This window comes from Triturus cristatus, chromosome 1_2 (genome assembly GCF_964204655.1).
Source record: "Triturus cristatus chromosome 1_2, aTriCri1.1, whole genome shotgun sequence".
NCBI lineage: Eukaryota > Metazoa > Chordata > Amphibia > Caudata > Salamandridae > Triturus > Triturus cristatus.
In genome coordinates this window covers 126,009,312-126,030,267 of record NC_140580.1, presented here as the reverse complement: position 1 = coordinate 126,030,267, position 20,956 = coordinate 126,009,312, and the positions used below count along the sequence as shown (strand labels likewise).

The following is a 20,956-nucleotide window of genomic DNA, read 5'->3' as shown; positions in this document are numbered from 1 at the left end:
AGAGACGTGAGGACATCATTTAAAATAGAAAAAACACGTGTGAAGTGAACAGCAATAACACACATTTCCGTTTTTAGAGCGGTGATTATGAGGACATGAATCACGACACTTAGATTGGAACGAATCAGTATGAGAGAATCATAATGACTGATAATTATTTCAATGAATGAGAATAGTGAAATGAATGGCACCTGGGACAATAGTGATCAGTGTTGATGTCTATGTATTTGATAAGAGAAACGTTTCTTCGAATTAAGGCAATGTTCCCACTATACGAGTATCGAGAGAAACAGTACAATTCTAGTCCTGTTTCTATGTTTGTGAAATATAGATGACGCCGGACGCCTGACGTCGTCGCGAGTGTTTCTTCCGGTTTATAGGTAGCCGGATGTTGGATACGATTCATGCTGCTGCACTCGGTTAGCATTGTTTTTCACGATCGTATGGCGGTGTCCAAAGTTTAACGAAAAACCCCAGAGGTAAGAAAGTGGCATTAACGGCTTGACATAATGTTAGTGGAGCTAAATTGCAGCATTGTCACGGAGGAGTCTGTGATATGGATACCTATTATATCGAATGGCTTGCACATGGGACTACTTCTATAGTCTTAAACAATGATATTGAGTAGCGATCTTCTACGTTTATGTTAATACTTTTTAGCACGATCAGAGTGATAAGATAGGATTAGCCTTTTATAGATTAAATACTCTACCCATAGGATATTCGTATTATTACGGTCGGTTTTGTACACATTTCAGAAACGTATATATGTATATATAACTTTTACAGCATACTTGAAAGTGGCGTGTTCTTGAGAAGCACAAAGTGAGATACTCGCATTGACACCGTCTACACAGAAACCCTTTGTGGTCCGGAATTATCACCACAGATTGAGTAGGTACCGGGGTCTTTATATGAGTTATGATTGCAGTTTCTGATATAACCAGAGGATTTAGTTCGTACTGACACACGTTTTTTGTTCTACCCCCTCCTCATTCTTTCCTTTTACTTCTAGGAGTTTACAGACACGGAGGAATTAGGTATTTTTTAGTACTTGAAAGGGTGTTATGGTGTGATTTTATGGATGCTTTAATTACAAGCTAAACATTAGGCACTTCTAAAAAACTGACACACGTCACGGAATGCGTGTTAAGACTTAAGATGCACTTTGGTGTGGCGCACTTAATAGAAGTTTCACTAGCAGGTTTAATATTAACGGCGAAGGTGTTTGATCTAAGTAGGCTAAACCTTTTGTTCTCTCCATCTATATTTGGGTTATAGCATTAATCAACTGTATTATCGCTATTATCAACAGTCACCCTCAATATCGTGAGTTTTTTAACTTTGAAATACTCTATATAAAGATCAGTCCACCTTTCTATCATAACATACAGTATTTACTATGGTGTTAAACTTAAAACGACTTAAATGTATTTTATTTTAAATTTTGACTATATACATCGGCCTTTTGTATGTTTTTACCAGTACAGCTTTGAGAAAGTCGTGGGACTACATTCCTTACGCGACGAAACACGTGTTGGCTGTTGGGAGCTATTGTGAAGGCCTATTTGAATAAAAAGAAAAAGAGAGAAGATTGGATTTACAATTCATTGTTACATGTTGCTTGTTGTGATTTGTTTTAACAAACGCGAACACCGTAAAAAAATTAATTTGAGTGTGCTGGGGAATAAGTTGAATATATGCTAGCTGACGCTTTCTTTTGTGGTGTTTGTGGTTCTCCACACCTTACAGCACCGCCATAATAATTGGACGATAGGAGATTTAATGTGTGAATCTTTTCAGTGGCGCCAAAATACCTATACCCAATACCACGTGCCCAAATTCTTAACATTGCTGCCCCACACATTTACTCCTACTACGCATTATCGCACCTTCTCCTTATCAGTGAATAGTGGTATGTACCATGGGCCGACCCAGCCTACATGACAGAACGCTGGGCGATGCCTCACTTATACACTTCTTATATGGTGGCTAGGTAGGCAGGCACATCCCTCGGGCAACCCAAACGGTATTCCGACTGTAGAAGCAAACATTGAAATGGATGGGGTGGTGGGCCAGACTAACCCAGATGACTCCTCTATGACACCTTTATGACTCAGGTGGCTTCCCTTTCAGGATTCCCGCAGTGGGATGCCATCGGCATCTCAACCCTAGGGAATATCACACATGGCCCAATCCCTAAATCCTTTCAGGAATTGCAGAATGATTTTCAATTGACCCACCAACAATTGTATAGATATTTTTAAATACAACCTGCCATAACTCCCTACATACAGGGCTTTCAGGACCTGGCAGAATTCAACCCACTGGAGGGCAGATTACTGACGGGACCCCTGGGCAATCATAAAATAAGGCAAGTATATCTGACACTAGTGACACATAGTACCTCCACACCCCCGGCATTGAGACAGACTTGGCTGGAGGACCTACCCCCACTGGATAGTGACGATTGAACCAAGGCTTTGATGGCCTCTCGTGAAGAGGCGATATCGGACAAGGTTACGCCTTATTCAATTGAAATTTCTTCATAGTGTCTACTTCACTAGATGTCACTTATGGCACATTGCCTCACGGCAGTGTCTGAGGTGTGAATTAGCAGACAGCACCTTTATACATACAGTCTGGGAGTATGCGTCCTTGATGAGCTTTTGGAGAGGGGTAGTGACCTGTTTGGAGAGGGTGCTGTAATGGGAGATTCCCTCCCACTTAAAGACTATACTTCTTCACAGCACAGATGGCATTGGAGATAATAGATATAAAATGCACTTACTCTTCCGGGGCCTAACCCTGGCCAGACGGGATACAGCAAGTCTGTGGCAAGATGTGTCCCCGGCACTGTAGCTGGGAATGGACCATTGCATGTGAATGGAGGTAGCGGTGTTCCGAGCACAGGGGTGTCCACATAAACATGCAAAGATCTAGCAGATATGGGCACACTACAGTGGTATTGTTTTGGCACCAACACCATCAGTGGATTTCCTTATTGACACAGAGATTTGACAATTCAATGAATGATCATGACTCCCCCGCCCCAGTCCCCTAACATACACTAACTCACGGTTGTACTCCTGGAATGGTGCCAAGTTGATTATTGTTTTGCGATGGTAGGAACGGTATACCTGCTAATTATACATCTGTTTTGTGGAGGGAGGGTGTTGGGGTGTTACTGCACTGTAATGTTTTTATTGGCCATGTTGGCCACCATGTTACAAGCCAATAAAAGTCCAATAAAATGTGTCATGAAAAAAAAAGTTATCTGTCGGCCCTTTCAGCCTTTTTGAATTTACTGGACCACCCGTCCTTGTTCTAATCACCTGTTGTGATTGGAGTTCTCCAAGGTTTAGTCCACATGTTTTCTCCTAAACGCTTTCAGGTGGCTTAATTTAGTCATTATTTTTTTATGTGCTCCCCTTTCGGGCCATTACACAAATGTCCTCTGTCTTTTTGTATGCCCAAAATGCTGTGGGGTTTAATTATAAATCTAATTACCAACTTGATTTTGACAGGTGCCCCTATTCCACCCTCCCGGCAGATAGCTGAAATAGTGCCCATTTAAAAAAAAAAAAGGGGGATAGGTCTTCCCCTATGAACTATAGGCCCATTAGCCTTCTTGATTCCCTTCAGAAAATCTTTTGCAAGCAGGTTTTAGGAAGGGTTCAGAATTGGATAAAGGAAGCAAACATTTTGAGTGACTTTCAGGCGGGCTTTCGTTCCAAAATCAGCACATTGGACCATGTGTTTCAGTTGATCTGTATTTATTGGAAGGAAGTAGCTGTAAAAGGTGGAAAACTCTATATGGCCTTTGTCGATTTGCGTACGGCATTCGATTTAGTCCCACGCAAACAACTTTGGAGGGTGCTACTTGAGATGGGCCTCCCAATCAATATTTTTAAAATTTTTATTCGATTACTCTCAGAAAATTCAGCACAGGTTAGGTGGGCTGCCAACAGTCAAGTAACTGAAACCTTTCCAGTCAAACGTGGAGTGAGACAAGGATGCGTGTTGGCACCGACCCTTTTTACTCTTTTTATTAATGGGGTTGTTGAGTTTTTAGATAGAGATGGCTGTGATGCTCCAAAAATAGGGTTCGGAAGAGTTCCGGCACTACTGTTTGCTGATGATACCCTCTTAATCACAAAATCTCCATAAGGGTTGCAGCAACTTTTAAATGATTTTTTAAAGTTTTGTAAAGAAAGAGGGCTCAGTCTAAATGAAACAAAGACTAAATTCATGATTTTTAACAAGGGTAGAAGTGCAGCAAAGACTAGGCCAATGTGGGCCGGTAGTACCAATTTGGAGCAGGTCGAAGCTTTTGACTACTTGGGTATCCAACTCACGCCATCTATTAACTGGTGCCCACAGGTGGAAAAATCAAAACTACAATTAATACAACAATGTGCACACATAAGTAAAATTCATAGGAGGACTGTATCTAGGCAAATCGCTCGCGCCCTCGAAATTCATAACACTAAGGGTTTGGGCGGGGTACTGTATGGCACTGAGCTCTGGGGCTTGAGTACCAAAGTTTCCTTAACTACAGTAGAAAATCGTTTTCTTAGATCATTGGTTGACCTTCCTGTCAGTTACCCCCTGATGCCCTTCTACTTCGATATTGCTCACAAACAACTAAAGCATAAAGTAAATTATAAAATGTTATCATTTTGGTTTAGGCTGTGGACGATAGAAGAGTTGGATCCCTACTGTGATGCCCTGAAGGATCTCTTAAGACTCCCCCAGGCAGAATCAATAAGGTGGTTTTCTTGCCTGCGTGATCTATTGGGGAGACTAGGGATGGAAAGCTTCTGGTCTAGCCCAGGAACTATGAGTAGCATCTCGAAGGAGAAGTTGAAAAAAATGCACTGGGAAAAAATACTCCAAATGGAATTGACAGAACATTTCTAAGGTCTAACAAAAGATTTTTTAAAAGTGTTCCACGGTTTGAAACATCAATAGAGGAAATTACCCCTTGACTGGCATGCAAGCTTTTTCTACAGTTTAGATACAAGACGCTACCCACGAATCTTTTCTGCTCCAGGTGGTGCATGTGTCCCCCAGTAGCTGATCTATGCCCTGCGTGTAAAGCTTGAGCAGAATCTATTGTTCATTTACTCTTTTTCTGTCCCTATTATACCTTACTGAGAAAGAAATGGATAATACCTTTATGCAGAGCTGTTGGTCCGGGTCATTACCTTGAAATTTTGAGGCTATTGTCTACAGATCGCAAAACAACGGTAGGAAAAACGAGGGTCAAGGGGAAATTTAAAGACCTGCACGGAAAAAATCCCCTAATAGCTGTATATCAAACGACAAGGAATCCGTGGGTCTAGAAAATTATATTTATTCAGTATCCTTAAATGTCAAGAGATAAAAACATGGTCAACATGTTTCAGCCATTAACGATCATGCTCTGTGATCATGGCTTTCTTCAGGACCAACTGTTACTACTGCAACAAAGAACAGAACAGGGTGAGAAAAATCTCAACCTAGACTAAATTGGAACAACCAGGAAGACCGCCCGGGGTAGCGACGGCCAGAGCGCTGCCTCACGCCCTGAGTTGTCACCAGGAGTGGAGGCGACTATCCCCGATTTAATACGGGTGACTCATAAGAACCCCTGCAGTTCCACTTACTACTAGATGAGTAGGTAATTCTGTTGGTGGTATTGTTCCAATTTATTCTAGGTTGAGATTTTTCTCACCCTGTTCTGTTCTTTGTTGCATATGTTTTTATCTCTTGACATCTAAGGATACTGAATAAATATAATTTTCTTTAGATAGTCAATTTTAATACACTATTCATTCACACTGCACTTTTCACGCTGTTCCACCACACGTTAGGCAGCTTTAGTTTCTGTATAGAATGGTCCATCTAGGGTGTTAAGTTTAAGAAAACATCCGCAAGCTCCTCCTCTCTCATCTACGCAGGAGTTGTAGCTCCTTAACCACACCAGGTGTGGTTAAGAGGAGGCCCCAGATGATGAAGCATGCCACCTCGGTGGGTGATGGGACTTCGTCCTCTCCATGCGGACTGTTTTTCGTTTTCTTTAAGCATTCAGATTTGCAGGTATTAGCATTTAGCATTATTTCTCTAGACCCACGGATTCCTTGTCGTTTGATATTGTCTACAGATACCCGCAGATTAATAGTTTTTGGTATTTCTCGCTTTTTCTATGTTCTGTGGATCAGGCGGGGAAAGTTAATGCAATGAACTTTTTTAGATATTTCTTTTTATGTATGACTCTGTATCAATAGGAAAATGAATTGCTGTATCTTGTGTAGTGTAACATTTTAATGAAATTTAAGGATTTTATGCATTTCTTATGGAACCTGTGCTGCGATGTACTTTTTTGAATCTCTGAGATTGAAAATAAAGTCAATAATGGTAATGGTAATCTATGCCCTTAATGTCTCAAAATGCCGATTTTTCAGAACTGTTGTGAAAAGTTTTGATTTTATTAAAGCCGCAGAGGTCAGTTCTAAGCTTCTCTTCCATTATTTCCTTATCAATAATCCTAAACACTGAATTCTCTGGCCCACATTCTGGATTCCCCTATCACTTTGCTAAAACTATATTTTAAAAAAATGTACTTATGTTAACCAGCGCAAATCTTTTCAGTAGTAAATTGCACTTAATTGAAAAAATATTTCAGCCTATTAAAAACGAAAATGGTTACATTTAATTTGTTTTTCATTTGCAAAAGCCCTCCATTTTAAAGTTAATAGTCACTACATTATGAAAGGTGAGTCGTTAGTATATTTTTTACTGCCTATGCGAAAGGAAAAGGAGGAAAATGTGAGACAAAGTTAGCAGTTAGGCTACACCATGAAAGGCAACAAAACCCAGCTCTGTGCCTTTAAAATCTTCACTCTTCTTTCTGTGTCCCATCATGCCCCACAGGTGCCAGGTCAGTTCTTTTTTCCTCCTCCTGGCAACAGGATACTGGAGCACTAAGCTCAATCTTTTTGTACTTTTTCACTGCTGAAAACGTCAAAACCTGCTAAAATTGATCTTACTCGACATCCTTTAGGACCAGGAGCATTTGTTTTCTTTTTTCTGACAAATCTTTTTATTTTCCGGTCAGAAGACCTTCACTGTTGGTGAAGTGCCCTGTCTGTGACCAGAAGAAAAACTCAGCCAGAACCCTATGACCTGTGTATTCAGACTGGGCGGAGGTTTTATTTCCGCCAGCGGAGTCCGCAGAATTTTAGTAATTCCGCGTTATTCTTGTAATGACTTGATTAATTACATTCTGTCACTCTACCGGTGGAATAACAGTATGCCAGTGGTTTTTAAAGTTTGAAAACCACTGCACACTTCTCTGCGCCCTTGAATGCTCTGCAGTAATGAACTTTGAATCACTGCAGATTGTTGTAAGGGCACTGAGTGTTATATCCAGTGGTTTCTGAACTTTAGAAACCACTGCATGTCCCACTTGCTGGCGCTCTTGCTACTCTACAGTGATTACAAGCTTTAATTACTGCAGAGTATGTAAGGGGCAGGTGGCAAGTGATATGCAGCGGTTTCTAAGGTTTAGACACCACTGCACATTGAGAACGTGCAAGCACGCAAAAGAAGATGACTGCCCCCAGTGAGCTCCTTATCGCACTAGCCCGTATTTGCCGATTTTCAGGCGTAAAATATTCAGAATCCTTTTTTAATTGATGGCAGCAGTGTTTTAAAGAATTTAATAACCGCTGTGGTGATTTTCCTGCTCTGCGCGGCATCAGAGGCTGTTCCTCTTCCCTCCTGGTTCTACATCGACCTCTCCACCAAGGTGCTGCCCAGAATTCCTGTCAGGGGTGTGGAGTTTCATTCAGGAAAGGACCTGGATTTTGCCTAGCCACTCCCACAGTGAGTTTTAGATACTGGACCAGCCTCTGTTGAAGCATTTTCTCTTCATTAATTTCTTCTTCTTACACATTGATTATATTTGCCTGCTTAATTTTTATTTTTGGACAGATGGAGAATAAAAATGTACAAACTCCACATAACAAGAGGAAACAAACTATTTCTCCTCCTCCTGTTAAATCTAAAGTGGTGGAATCTAGTAAACCTTCCAAAACTTTAATACTTGATGAGATTCAGGCAATTCGCTCTAGCACTGATACTATAGCATCAGAGATTAAAATTGTGCGCAAAGATATGGCTAGTATGTCAATGAAGATTTCTGTCAATGCCATGAAAATCCAAGACAATAAAGTTAAAATGTATGCCTTTTCACCGCTTGTAGCAAAAATATGTCTATTGTCTGCTCTTCTTCTGGATTTGGAAAATCATAACAGCCAGTACAACCTATGCATTTTTAATTTACCAGAAGACGTAGAAGGTTCTGATTGTAGATTATATTTGGAGAATTTGATACCTGGTCTTTTGCGCATCAAATTTCCTGAGAAATTTGAAGTAGATAAAGCTCATAGGATTCCTTCTCATCGTAATCCTCACCACACAAAACCGAGACAAATGATTTTCAAGGTTTTATGTCACCATCATTTAGTCTTGATAAGGAAAGCAGCACGTGTAATTCCTTCTTTAATGGTCAATGGTAATAACTTTTATCCACCAAGACTTTGCTAAAGATACTGTTAAGACTCACAAGGAATTCACTGACATTCGTCCATGGTTAAGAAGTCTTGGATTTAAGTATGGTCTTTTTGATCCTTCAACAATGCGAATTTGGAAAGATAATTTTTCGAAGTCCTTCTGAAGATTTACGAATATTTCTGGATCAACATTCACAGCACTCTATGGATACACATGATTCTGCTACTTGAACATTAATATGTTTTTCTGTCTAATTTAACTGTTTATTTCCTCACAGGGCTCCAATGGTTCGGTCATGCTTACAAAGCGTGTGTGAGTTTTAAATTTAATATTAATGTTTAATTGTTGTTGTTTTCTCTATGTTTGTTTGTTTCTTCTTTTTTCCCTATTTTTCCCTACTACCCTTTTCTAGAGCTACTATTTTCTTTGTTTTTCTTCTCCAACTTTTCCTCTTCTTCTTAGTTGTATCTTTTCTACTTTGCTCTGGCTAATGTTCACAACGTTAAAATAGTCTCCTTGAATGTCAAAGGTTTACGACACCCTATAAAGCGTACAAAAAGTCTAGATTATTAAGGTAATTGTAAGGCGGATATTTGTTTTATACAAGACACACATTATGAAGACTTAGGGGTCTATTAGGATGGCGAACGGACATCTGTCCGTGATCGCAACTCGGCAAACCGCTGGTCATATTAGCATGGCAGTGATTACCGCGGCGGTGAGAAATTCCGCCTGCCACTTTTCCTCCGGTAGCAGTCCGCATGCATGCCTGGTGAGCGGAGCTGGACTGCTAAAATGGGGCCGGTGCAGGGCCAGGCTCAGCCGGCGGTAGCCAGCCTTTCCGCTGCTGTGGAACCACCATGGAAAGGCATGCAGAGAATGTCTCTTGCAATGTGTTTGGGGTGTGTGGGTGCACTGGGCTTGTCCCTGTACCAGGTGGCAAGCACTGTGCAGTGCCTGCTACACAGTGCAGGGATATGCAGGACATGCTCCTTTTGACACCGTGGCGGTGCTGCTGGCAGCAGCAACCGCCGCAATGTTAAAGGGCGCGAGTGTATCGCCGCTGTCGGATTTCGACTGCGGAGCATACTAATTGGATCGGAGGTTATGCCGCGGTCCTGGCGGGCGGTCTTTTCCCGCTACCATGGCGGTCGAGGTGATTTTCTGACTGCCATCCTAATAGACCCCAAAGTTTTGAATTTTATGAAAAAAAGTGGGTTGATTCTATTATATCTTCTCCTGCTGTGGGTTACATTGTCAAATGTTTAGTAAATCTTCGGATTCAGAAGGTAGATATGTCATAGCAAAAGTTAAAATTCATGATACAGTTATGTATTTACTTAATGTGTATGGTCCAACAGTTGATGATCATAATTTCTGGTCCAATTTAACTACTGCAGTTCTCGAGTTGGGCAACGTCCCTCTTATAGTTGGAGAGGATTTCAACCTCATATTTGATTCTTTATTAGATAGATCTTCTCTCACAAAATTTCGGCCACTTAAAGCATTTTTTACTCTCAAATCTTTTTTTAAAACTACAAAATTGGTGGATATCTGGCGATTACATTTTCCTACGGAAAAAATGTTTACCTTTTTCTCTAACCCACATAACTAATACTCAAGACTAGATCATTTTTTAACTTCGACAATTAATTCAGTTGTTACTCCTACTATTTGCAATATTGATATTTCGGATCATGCTTTGCTTTCCATGGTTCTACCACTTAACTCAAATTTTTAAATTCAATCCAGATGGCGCAAGAATTCTAGCATTGTCCTCAATGGACAATATACACCAAAAGTTTTAAATGCATTTCAAGATTACTTCCAAATCAACCCAGAAGGCTCTACATCTATGGTAAATCGATCATATCGGGGGCATCCATTTCTCTTATGGCACTTGAAAACAAAATTTTCAATGACAAAATTAAGGAATTAGATAAACACATTGCAAAATTTGAGAGACTTTTTATCACCTCCAATGACCCTCAATATAGGCTGAAATTACAAAAACTCCGATATGAGTGCAATTCAATCTTAAGCAAAAGAGCGGGTATACAACTCTGTAAGTCTAAAGCAAAGGTCTGTTTTAATGTTAACAGATCTGGCCGGCTTTTGGCCAACTATTTACGTATTAAAAAAGATAAAACGCAAATAAATTCAATTCATAGCCCCAATGGGAAAATTGCATTATCACAAAAAGATATTGTTAATGAATTCTTAAATTATTATGCTGCCCTATATAATAAACCTAAATTTGATGAACCTTGCTTTGATTGATTATTTTTTTTATCTAAATGCGGTTTGCCTAAGGTTCCTCAATTAACCAAAAACAGAAGAAATTCTATCAGCCATTAAATCTCTTAACCCCTTCGCTGCTAGGCCTTTTCCCCTCCTGTGCCACGCCCTATTTTGGCTATTTGGGGTAGTGCGCGCTTAGACCCCTGTAACTTTTTGACCACATAAGGTATCCACGCCAAAATTGCGTCCTTTTCTTCCAACATCATGGGGATTCTAAAGGTACTCAGGGTTTGTGGATTCTCCCAGAGGGGTCACAGAAATTAGCCAAAATACAGCAAAACTTTGGGGTTTTTCGGAAAAATTGGAAAAACGGGCTGCAAATGAAAGCATCTGGGTTTTTCCCTGCAAATGTTATCAAAAAAGGGTTTGTGGGATTGGAATCACCATTTTCCCAGCTTTTTGGGGATACCAGACTTTTGTCAGAAACCCAACATTTTTTACACAGTTTTGGCATTTTTCTGGGACATAGCCTAATTTTGCTATTTTTTGTGCTTTTGACCTCCTTCCAGTTAATGGCAGAAATGGGTACAAAAGCAATAATGGATCCTGGAAAGCTATACATTTTCGAGAAGAAGACAAAATTCTGAATTCAGCAAGGGGTCATTTGTGTAGATCCATCAAGGCTTTTTTTATAGAAACTAACAGTTAAATATAGGATAAATTAAAAATTAGTTGGAAAAAAAAAGCCTTTTGTGTCAACGTTTTCACCTGTAACTTCTTCTAATTATGACAGTTCTTTGAAAGCAATATACCATTACATCCGCTGGACATTACTGGTTGTGGGGATATATAGGACTTGTAGGTTCACCAAGAACCAGACGAACCCAGAGCCAAAAACTGAGCAGCAACTTGCAATGGTTTTTTATTATGTACCGGGTATATAGTAATTATTCTGTAAAAATGTGTACATGGAAAAATCGGTATGAAAGACACCTATGTATTTCTGAAATGGGAACAAAATATAGAGTTTAGAAACAGTAGATATTTGCACATTTCTGAAATTGGGGATACTCATACTAGCATGAGAATTATCAGTCATTTTTTAGAATGACTTCTTTTTTACACAATATCTTTCATTTGGAAGGCAGAAATGCATCGAAAGTCAATAGATAATAACAGTTCCTTTACAAAACTGAATTACCCTAAGTCTCCCGATAAAAATGGTACCTCACTTGTGTGGGTAGGCATAGTCCCCGCGACAGGAAACGGCGCAAAACGCAACGTGGTCACAACTCAATATCGCAGTGAAAATTTACCCTTTTTTGGCAAAATGTCTAGCTGTAGTTTTTGAACCCTAGCTCTGCGGGCACCTTGGGAAACCTAGCAAACCTATACATTTTTGAAAACTAGACACCCAGGGGAATCCAGGATGGGGTGACTTGACTGCCTCCTACCAGGGTCTGTTACCCAGAATCCCTTGCAAACCTAAAAAATTGACAAAAAAAACACATTTTCCACACATTTCTGTGGTGGAAAGTTCCGGAATCTGTGTGGATCCACAAATTTACATCCACCCCGCGTTCCCCAAAGTCTTACGAGAAAAACGGTACCTCACTTGTGTGGGTCGGCCTAGTGCCCGCGACACGAAATGGTGCAAAACGCAACGTGGTCACACCTCAATTTCGCAGTGAAAAATGACCCTTTTTTGGCAAAATGTCTAGCTGTAGTTTTTGAACCCTAGCTCTGCGGGCACCTTGGGAAACCTAGCAAACCTATACATTTTTGAAAACTAGACACCCGTGTGCTTCCAGGGAGGCATGGCTTGCGTGGATCCCCCAACGTTTCCTTACCCAGAATCCCCTGCAAACCTCAATTTTAGCTGAAAAAATCACATTTTTCACACATTTTTGTGTGGGAAAGTTGAGGCATCACCGGGCTGACACAAATTTCCTACCACCCAGCGTTCCCCCGGGTCTCCCGATAAAAACGGTGCATCACTCATGTGGGAGACCCAAGTACCCGCGACTGGCAAGGCCCCAAAACGTATTGAGGCGACATGAAAATTGCCTACCTCAAAACGACCTGGTTTCGCAAGGGGGGTCACCTGGGTTTTTGGCCCGGTGCTCGGCGGCCACCTAGGGGAACCTACCAAACCCACACATTTCTGAAAACTAGACACCCGGGGGATTCCACGGAGGTATGGCTTGCGTGGATCCCCCAACGTTTCCTTACCCAGAATGACCTGCAAACCTCAAATATAGCTGAAAAAATCGCCTTTTTCACACATTTTTGTGTGGGAAAGTTGAGGCATCACTGGGCTGACACAAATTTCCTACCACCCAGCGTTCCCCCGGGGCTCCCGATAAAAACGGTGCCTCACTCGTGTGGGAGGCCCAAGTACCCGCGACAGGCAAGGCCCCAAAACATATTGAGGCGACATGAAAATTGCCTACCTCAAAACAACCTGGTTTTGCAAGGGGGGTCACCTGGGTTTTTGGCCCCGTGCTCGGCGGCCACCTAGGGGAACCTACCAAACCCACACATTTCTGAAAACTAGACACCCGGGGGATTCCAGGGAGGTATGGCTTGCATGGATCCCCCAACGTTTCCTTACCCAGAATGCCCTGCAAACCTCAAATTTAGCTGAAAAAATCACCTTTTTCACACATTTTTGTGTGGGAAAGTTGTGGCATCACTCGGCTGACACAAATTTCCTACCACCCAGCGTTCCCCGGGTCTCCCGATAAAAACGGTGCCTCACTCGTGTGGGAGGCCCAAGTACCCGCGACAGGCAAGGGCCCAAAACGTATTGATGCGACATGAAAATTGCCTACCTCAAAACGACCTGGTTTTGCAAGGGGGGTCACCTCGGTTTTTGGCCCGGTGCTCAGCGGCCACCTAGGGGAACCTACCAAACCCACACATTTCTGAAAACTAGACACCCGGGGGATTTCAGGGAGGTATGGCTTGCGTGGATCCCCCCACGTTTCCTTACCCAGAATGCCCTGCAAACCTCAAATTTAGCTGAAAAAATCACCTTTTTCACACATTTTTGTGTGGGAAAGTTGAGGCATCACCGGGCTGACACAAATTTCCTACCACCCAGCGTTCCCCCGGGTCTCCCGATAAAAACGGGGCCTCACTCGTGTGGGAGGCCCAAGTACCCGTGACAGGCAAGGCCCCAAAACGTAGTGCACATCAACAGGCAAGGGTCCTAAACGTAGTGCGCCTCACTACGTTTTGGGCCCTTGCCTGTCGCGGGTACTTGGGCCTCCCACACGAGTGAGGCACCGTTTTTATCAGGAGACCCGGGGGAACACTGGGTGGTAGGAAAAAGTGTTATTTTGAACACATTTTTAGGTTTGCAACGGATTCTGGGTAACAGAACCTGGTGAGAGCCAGTGAAGTCACCCCATCCTGGATTCCCCTCGGTCTCTAGTTTTAAAGAATGTACAGTTTTGCTAGGTTTGCCTACGTGCCAACTGCGCTAGGGCCCAATATCCACAGGTATGCACATTGCTAAAAAAAAAAAATCAGAGCCCAGTGGGCTTTCTGCTGCCCTGGGGGGGAATCGGGGAAAGGGGTTTCATCCGGATATGCCCGTAAAGGGGCAGAAAGACTGTGGCTATTTTTTGTGGGGGTGGGGGCATTGGTATGACCATTTTGGGTAGCCCCCACCCCCACGCATAAAAAAAGCCTGCATACTCGCTGGCGCCTACTGGGATTTCTGCCCCCCCAGGGGGCAGATCAGGGGCCACTGTCACCATCTGCCCTCCCGGGGGGGCAGAAAGACTGGAATTTCTCTGGGGGTGGGGTGGGGTATTGTCATGCCCATTTTGGGGAGCCCCTACCGCTACACTAATAAAACAAAAAAATCCATGGTTTCTAGTCGGCATTCTGCGCCCCCAGGGGGGGCAGATTGGGGGCTACAGCTCCCATCTGCCTCCTGGGGGGCAGAAAGACTGACATTTTTGTGGGGGGGAGAGTGGGGGCATTGGCGTGCCCGTTTCGGGCAGCCCACACCCTGAAAACAATTGCACCAAAAAAATCCCTGGTGTTTAGTGGGCTTTCTGCCCCCCCCCGAAGGGGCAGATTAGGGGCCAATGCCCCATCTGCCACCCAGTGGGGGGCAGAAAGACTGTAATAATTGGGGGGTTGGGTGCCTATACCAGTCAAATGCATGTTCATCAGCGAAGCTTGCACACCACTCAAAAATGCGGTCAACCTCATCGAGGCATGCCTTTGAAGAATGACACTGGTACCACCTGCTCTGAAATGCAGTCTTTGGTGTATAGGCCTGCATGGATAAATCATTTTGCCGCACTATTTTGTTCTGGGACAGATGGCAAGACCTCACTGGCTATTTCCCTTAATGTGTGAGTTTATAAGCCCAACCACCAAACTGTCTCTATGGACTGCAGCACCATGCTGGAAGAAGACAACATGCATTTGCTAAAAGCTCCAAATTTGTTCGGATACTCAATCAGGCAGATTGGTCAGAAATAATTTAGGATTAACCATACTGATCAACTTCTGCACACTACAATTTTCTGAGGCCGGGTGTCTGGTAAGGAAATTCTGACCACACTGGGCGCAGGCCTGTGTTGCCAGGCTACTTGTAAGTTAAGAGGCAAGAATATTGTTTCGATCATGTAGCCATTAAGGAATCCATGAGGGAATCATTGAATGTTAGTAGGGGCTCCGATGTCACTGACCCAGGCTGGAGAATCTCCATCACAACATCGGTAAGTTTCAAAGGAGGGCAATTTAAGGAGCTCAGTTACCAACCGAACTACAATGGGAAAAGAAGCACTTTCCTCCATTGGCGGCCCATGGACAGAGGCAAGCTCTGTTTCAGTTGAAGTGCTAAGCCCACTGGCATTTTGTCAAGGTATAATGCAGCATCAATACAATGATGGGGAAAGCATGCCACCCTGCCTCCCATCATCATTATCCTAGAGTGCTCTCAGTTCAGGTTAAAGGATCAGTCAGAGCCAAAGAGAATGGAATTTATGCTGCTTGATTCTAACCCAACACCTCTACCTCAGTGCAACCATCAGCAGAACCACTGGTAGTCCTTTAGTTATTTCACAGCAGAAAAACATCTGAGTTTGAGCAGACGCTGACACCGAGTCACTTAGTACCAGTGGAGCCAGTATCTATGTTGGTGCAGCAGAAACAGGCATGGATGTAGGGGCCAGCATGGAAGTCTGTTCAAGCCCAGTATAGGGGTCCAATAGGGTAGACTGTGCCAGAGGACCACTCACTAGCAGTAAACAAACTGAAGGCCCCAGTGGGTCTTTGGGACCCAAATGCAAGGCACTAATATTTGCAGCATGGCCTCCTTGATGGCTTTGATCTGCTGCAGTGTCAACAATGGTCCAGGAAACTAGGGCGTGCCAGGGCCAGTTGAGATATTGGTTCGGTAGCCACAGATGTCAAAGGCTAGGCTTAGATACCGATGCCCCTGCAACTTCTCTTTGGAACCAGAGTGGTGGGATAGAGTTGAGTCTGGTGCTTAGACTTTGAGTTACTTGAAGACTTTGAATGGGAAATGGAGGGGGGGGGGTCGCAGGATGGACTTGACTAGGAGCAGGCCTGTGAATTCAATCAGGACCTATTCAAAGTGTGTTTCTACTACTGACGGTTGGCAATTAAACGCTTTGTCTCCCAATCTCAGATTGACTTTGATTGCATTTGGGCACATTAGTCACACAACTTTGAGTCTTGAGCGGAGACCAGCCATTTAAGAGAAACCTCGTAGAGGTCTGTGATCGAAAATTGCTTAAGGCAGTCTTGGGTATGACAAACCTGGTCATTTTTGATGGAGACATCATTCCCTAGCACATTGGCTTTTGAGAATTTTGAAACTATTGGAAGATTGCCAAATGTGGGGGCAGGGCACCAGCTCCACGTTGAAAGGTGTGAAAACAAAGAACTGTCCCACACCGAGGTGGTACCTACATGACTCCTCCGCATCATATCCAGGTGAAACGGAGACATATGACACTAGCGTCCTCCTCAGCCCGGTAGCATGCACATGACCATACCACATTTGGAGCTCTTTATTCTTCAGAAGACAACCATTAACTGTACGCATTGTGTCATGAACTTTATTAACCACACCCAAACCAATACATCGTTCTTCTAAGGAGTCCATCATGGGCCAGAAGGTTCCTTCCTGCTATGGATTATGTTACTTACCCTGTAAGCATCTGTTCTTGGCATGTAGTGCTGTAGATTCACATGCTTTGCACACGCCTGCCATCTAGTGTTGGGTCCGGATGCTTGCAAGTTGTTTTTCTTCGAAGAAGTCTTTCCAGTCACGTGGTAAGGTGACTCCTCCTTTCGGTGATAGTGCACATGGGCATCGACTCCATTGTTAAGATTGTTTTCCCGTAAGAAGGGGAGAATGAAGTGAGTGAGTGTAGTAAAGAGATGTCCATGAGTATATAATGTGAAAAAACTGCAACAGCCACAGGTATCCGGGAAGGATGGAGGGCACATGTGAATCTACAGCTCTACATGTCAAGAACAGATGCTTACAGGGTGAGTAACATAATACGTTTGAGGCATGTGTATACATGCTTTGCATAGACTGTATAGCAGTAACCTCTGAAAGCGGTGGCTAACCAGTGGGTGTTGCAGTCATTTGAAAGACTTTAGGACTGAATGTCCGACAGCCAGCTGACGTGCTAACACATCTACACAATGTTTTGTAAATGTGTGTGGTGTAGACCATGTAGCTGCCTTACATATGTCAGCTTTCTTTGGGAAAAACTTACCCCTGTGTTGCTGTCATTATTGTTCCCCTCCCGCCGCCGCAGCAGACCATCCAGCGGCTGCCGAGTGGAGGGAGACTACACCTCCCAGCCTGCCCTGCTTCCCCGCACCGCTGTTCTCGCGCGCGGAGGCGCTATAAAACACTGACAGGCTCGGTGGAGCGGGCGTTGTGCTTTCTTTGGGAAAAACTTACCCCTGTGTTGCTGTCATTATTGTTCCCCTCCCGCTGCCGCAGCAGACCATCCAGCGGCCGCCGAGTGGAGGGAGACTACACCTCCCAGCCTGCCCTGCTTCCCCACACCGCTGTTCCAGTGCCCGGAGGCGCCATAAAACACTGACAGGCTCGGTGGAGCGGGCGATGTGCTTTCTTTGGGAAAAACTTACCCCTGTGTTGCTGTCATTATTGTTCCCCTCCCACCGCCGCAGCAGACCATCCAGCGGCCGCCGAGGGGAGGGAGATTACACCTCCCAGCCTGCCCTGCTTCCCCGCACTGCTGTTCCCGCGCCCGGAGGCGCTATAAAACACTGACAGGCTCCGCGTCGCGGGATCGTGTGCGGGTCGCGCCGGGCGAAGCCCGGGCAAAGGGTGGGCTGTCTGTGGCTGTCCGAGGCTGGAGGAGGCTGGGCTGGGCCACCTCCTTAAACAGTGTCCGGGGGTTAGTTGGACTTTGCACTATTCGCGTATGTGTTAAATATGTGTTTTACTGTCTCTGATATATTTAGTCAAATCCTTTTTCTTGACGTAGTTGTTTAAGTTTAAGTATTTGTTTTAGTGGTAAATAGTTGTAATACTCACAAGGGAGATTTTGTGTTTATGCTCCTTGCGAATAAATAAACATGGGGAAACATTGTAAGTCCACCACCGTTCGCCCAATGACTAGGCAATTAGTGTCTTCAAACCCGCCGCTCCCGAGCCTCACAGCCATTGACAAAATGCTCCAGAAAACTATTGGGGTGGTGGCATCAGCAATTGAAAACACTGAAAGGCGGTTGTCAATCACCCCTGCTATTCCCCCTGCACCGTCCTTAGACGACTGTTCTGTAGACATAGTAAATCAGGATGATGCGGAAGCTATGTCGTTTATGTTGCCTTCCTTTACACATTTACGATGTGCTCAGATTCCACTCGGTGAGAATGCGCCAGTAGAGGCTGCTTTGCTCACATCCTCCATGGTATCTTCAGTGGCACTTAAACCCCGAGCACGGGCAAAGAAAAAGAAGCTTGCTAAAAAAACGGTTAAAACTACAACGCCATCTTTATCTATTCCTGGTCATCTGGATACTGTTCCCCATTCAGTAACCTCGGGTCCGCCAGTGTGGGCTACCCACTTAATAATTGATTTACAGGCACACATAGAACAGATCTTAAATGCTCACTTTAAAATTCTGTCGACTAGGATCGACAGATTAGTAACACTGATTAATAATAAAGGTGTAGGGAAAACCCAGCCAAATTCTGCTCTGCGAGATCCTGGCAGCTTGGGGTTTTGGGAACATCTGATATGACCAGTAAAGTCACCCCACGGGTTTCTTGTATTTCTCAACAATTTATAATACAAGACCCAGTCCAGCTGCCTACGATGATGCTAACCCAACCCCCAAATGCTCCTGGTCCATCTACTTGTTTTAACCTGCCTCGAGCTGCTACTGGTTTGGCCCCCTGTGAACAACCTCCTATCCCAAAGGCTCTTGGAACACGGAGTCTGGGGGAGGGTAGGCCTCAACCTAACTCGCTTGTGAATTTTGGTAAAAAGGGCTTGACTAAATCTCCTTCCTATCCGCAGTTACTCCCTGAAGCTTCATCATACGTGGTGGTGGTTACGGGAGTACCTTCATTGCCTAGTGATAGGGGGGAATGCTACTATGAATTAAAAAATAAAGTTATCTATTGGCTAAGCAACCATAGACCTCTGAATGGAGTAGGTCTGGGGGAGATTCTGTTTGTGCGGAGAGTTTGCTGGTTGGGGACCAGACCTAAAGATATTTGCGGGGACTGTGTTATAATTAACTTCAGGTATCCGAGAGCAGTTGGTCATATACTGGATTATGGAGGGGCGACCAAAGTCGGTTCTATTAACACCTGTCACTTGGGGTACTTTTATATGCACTCTCGTATTCTAAGGCCCTCGGAACCATCCTATTTCCATCAAGATAGTCAGGAATACGATTATAATATTCCGGTCGCCAATCCATTCAATGTACTTAGTTCTGTGGATTGACCACCACCAGTGAGGAACGTTGAAGGAAGGGCCATGAATATGAAAGGGGCTCAGGTATTGGATGGCTGTAGTACGGAGGTGGGCCTTCATAATTTGGTACATGGAACAAGGTTAGGAGCAACAGTTATCCCCCTATCCCCCCAAAGTAACAGCCCAGCACGAGGGATAATAGAGACAGGTACTCTAGATCCAGTAGCATCTCCCTTTTCTGTTGCCTGTGAATTTTCTGAGGACTGTCCTTCTCAAGCAGTGACACGTAGATCCCTAGTAGGGTCTTGGAACGTGGCTGGACGGGGGTCTAAACTCCCCAATCCAGAGTGGGGAGAGCTTATGGACAGTTACGATATATGTTTGTTTCAGAAAACTTGGCTACAGTCCATCCCAGTGAGGGTAGGTTATGCGTCCTTCCATGCACCAGCGGTTCAAGGAGCTAGGGGAAGACCCTCGGGGGGGTTAGCTATCTGGGTTGCCTTTCATCTTGGTTGTTCAGTTAAGACCATAGATACTCAGTGCCCAGATATTTTATGTTTAGTGCTTAACTTCTCTGCTGGCTATTCGTTGGTAGTACTTATTGTCTACTTACGTCCCTATCCCCTTCAGTTGGGTTTATCAATTTTGGGTGCCTTAGACGCTCTTTTACACTCTCTTCCCCTCATGTCCCACAAAATTATAGGTGCTGACCTTAATTGTCATTTTAAACCCCTTCTTGGGATCCCCTCAGTGACCTCGGACGAGGATGAAAATTGTAAAATCCCAGACTGCATTATGTACCCGGAAAAACGCTTACTGCCTTTGGCCCTTGAGATTAACAAGTTAGTTATTTTACATTCTCTTAGGGCCTGTAATGGCAGACTTCTTCCTGACGTCCCCGGTTCACATACTTTTAATAGACTAAGGAATTGTTCAACAATTGATTATATTTTGGTGAATGTGGAATTTTGGGGCTATCTGGGAGCCTTCTCTGTCATCCCTAGGGTTGACAGTGATCATAATTTACTGACACTAGAATTAGTAAATAATATTGGGGGTTGTAGTGTTTCTAGGGGTTCAGTCACAACAAGTAGTGCGAATTTGGTTTTAGCGGCAGGTGGCAGACGCATTAGGTGGGCAAAAATTGTGACAGAAGAGGCTAAGCTGGCGGAATTATACCG

At 43.8% G+C, this 20,956-nt stretch overlaps 1 long non-coding RNA gene across 1 annotated transcript; it reads left to right on the top strand.

The window, feature by feature from the left end:
- Window positions 1-369: 369 nt before the first annotated feature.
- LOC146866937 (uncharacterized) lies at window positions 370-3,272 on the top strand. Its single transcript, XR_014960860.1, has 4 exons — window positions 370-479; window positions 790-894; window positions 1,016-1,040; window positions 1,486-3,272. It is a non-coding gene; the product is annotated as an uncharacterized LOC146866937 (long non-coding RNA).
- Window positions 3,273-20,956: the final 17,684 nt, after the last annotated feature.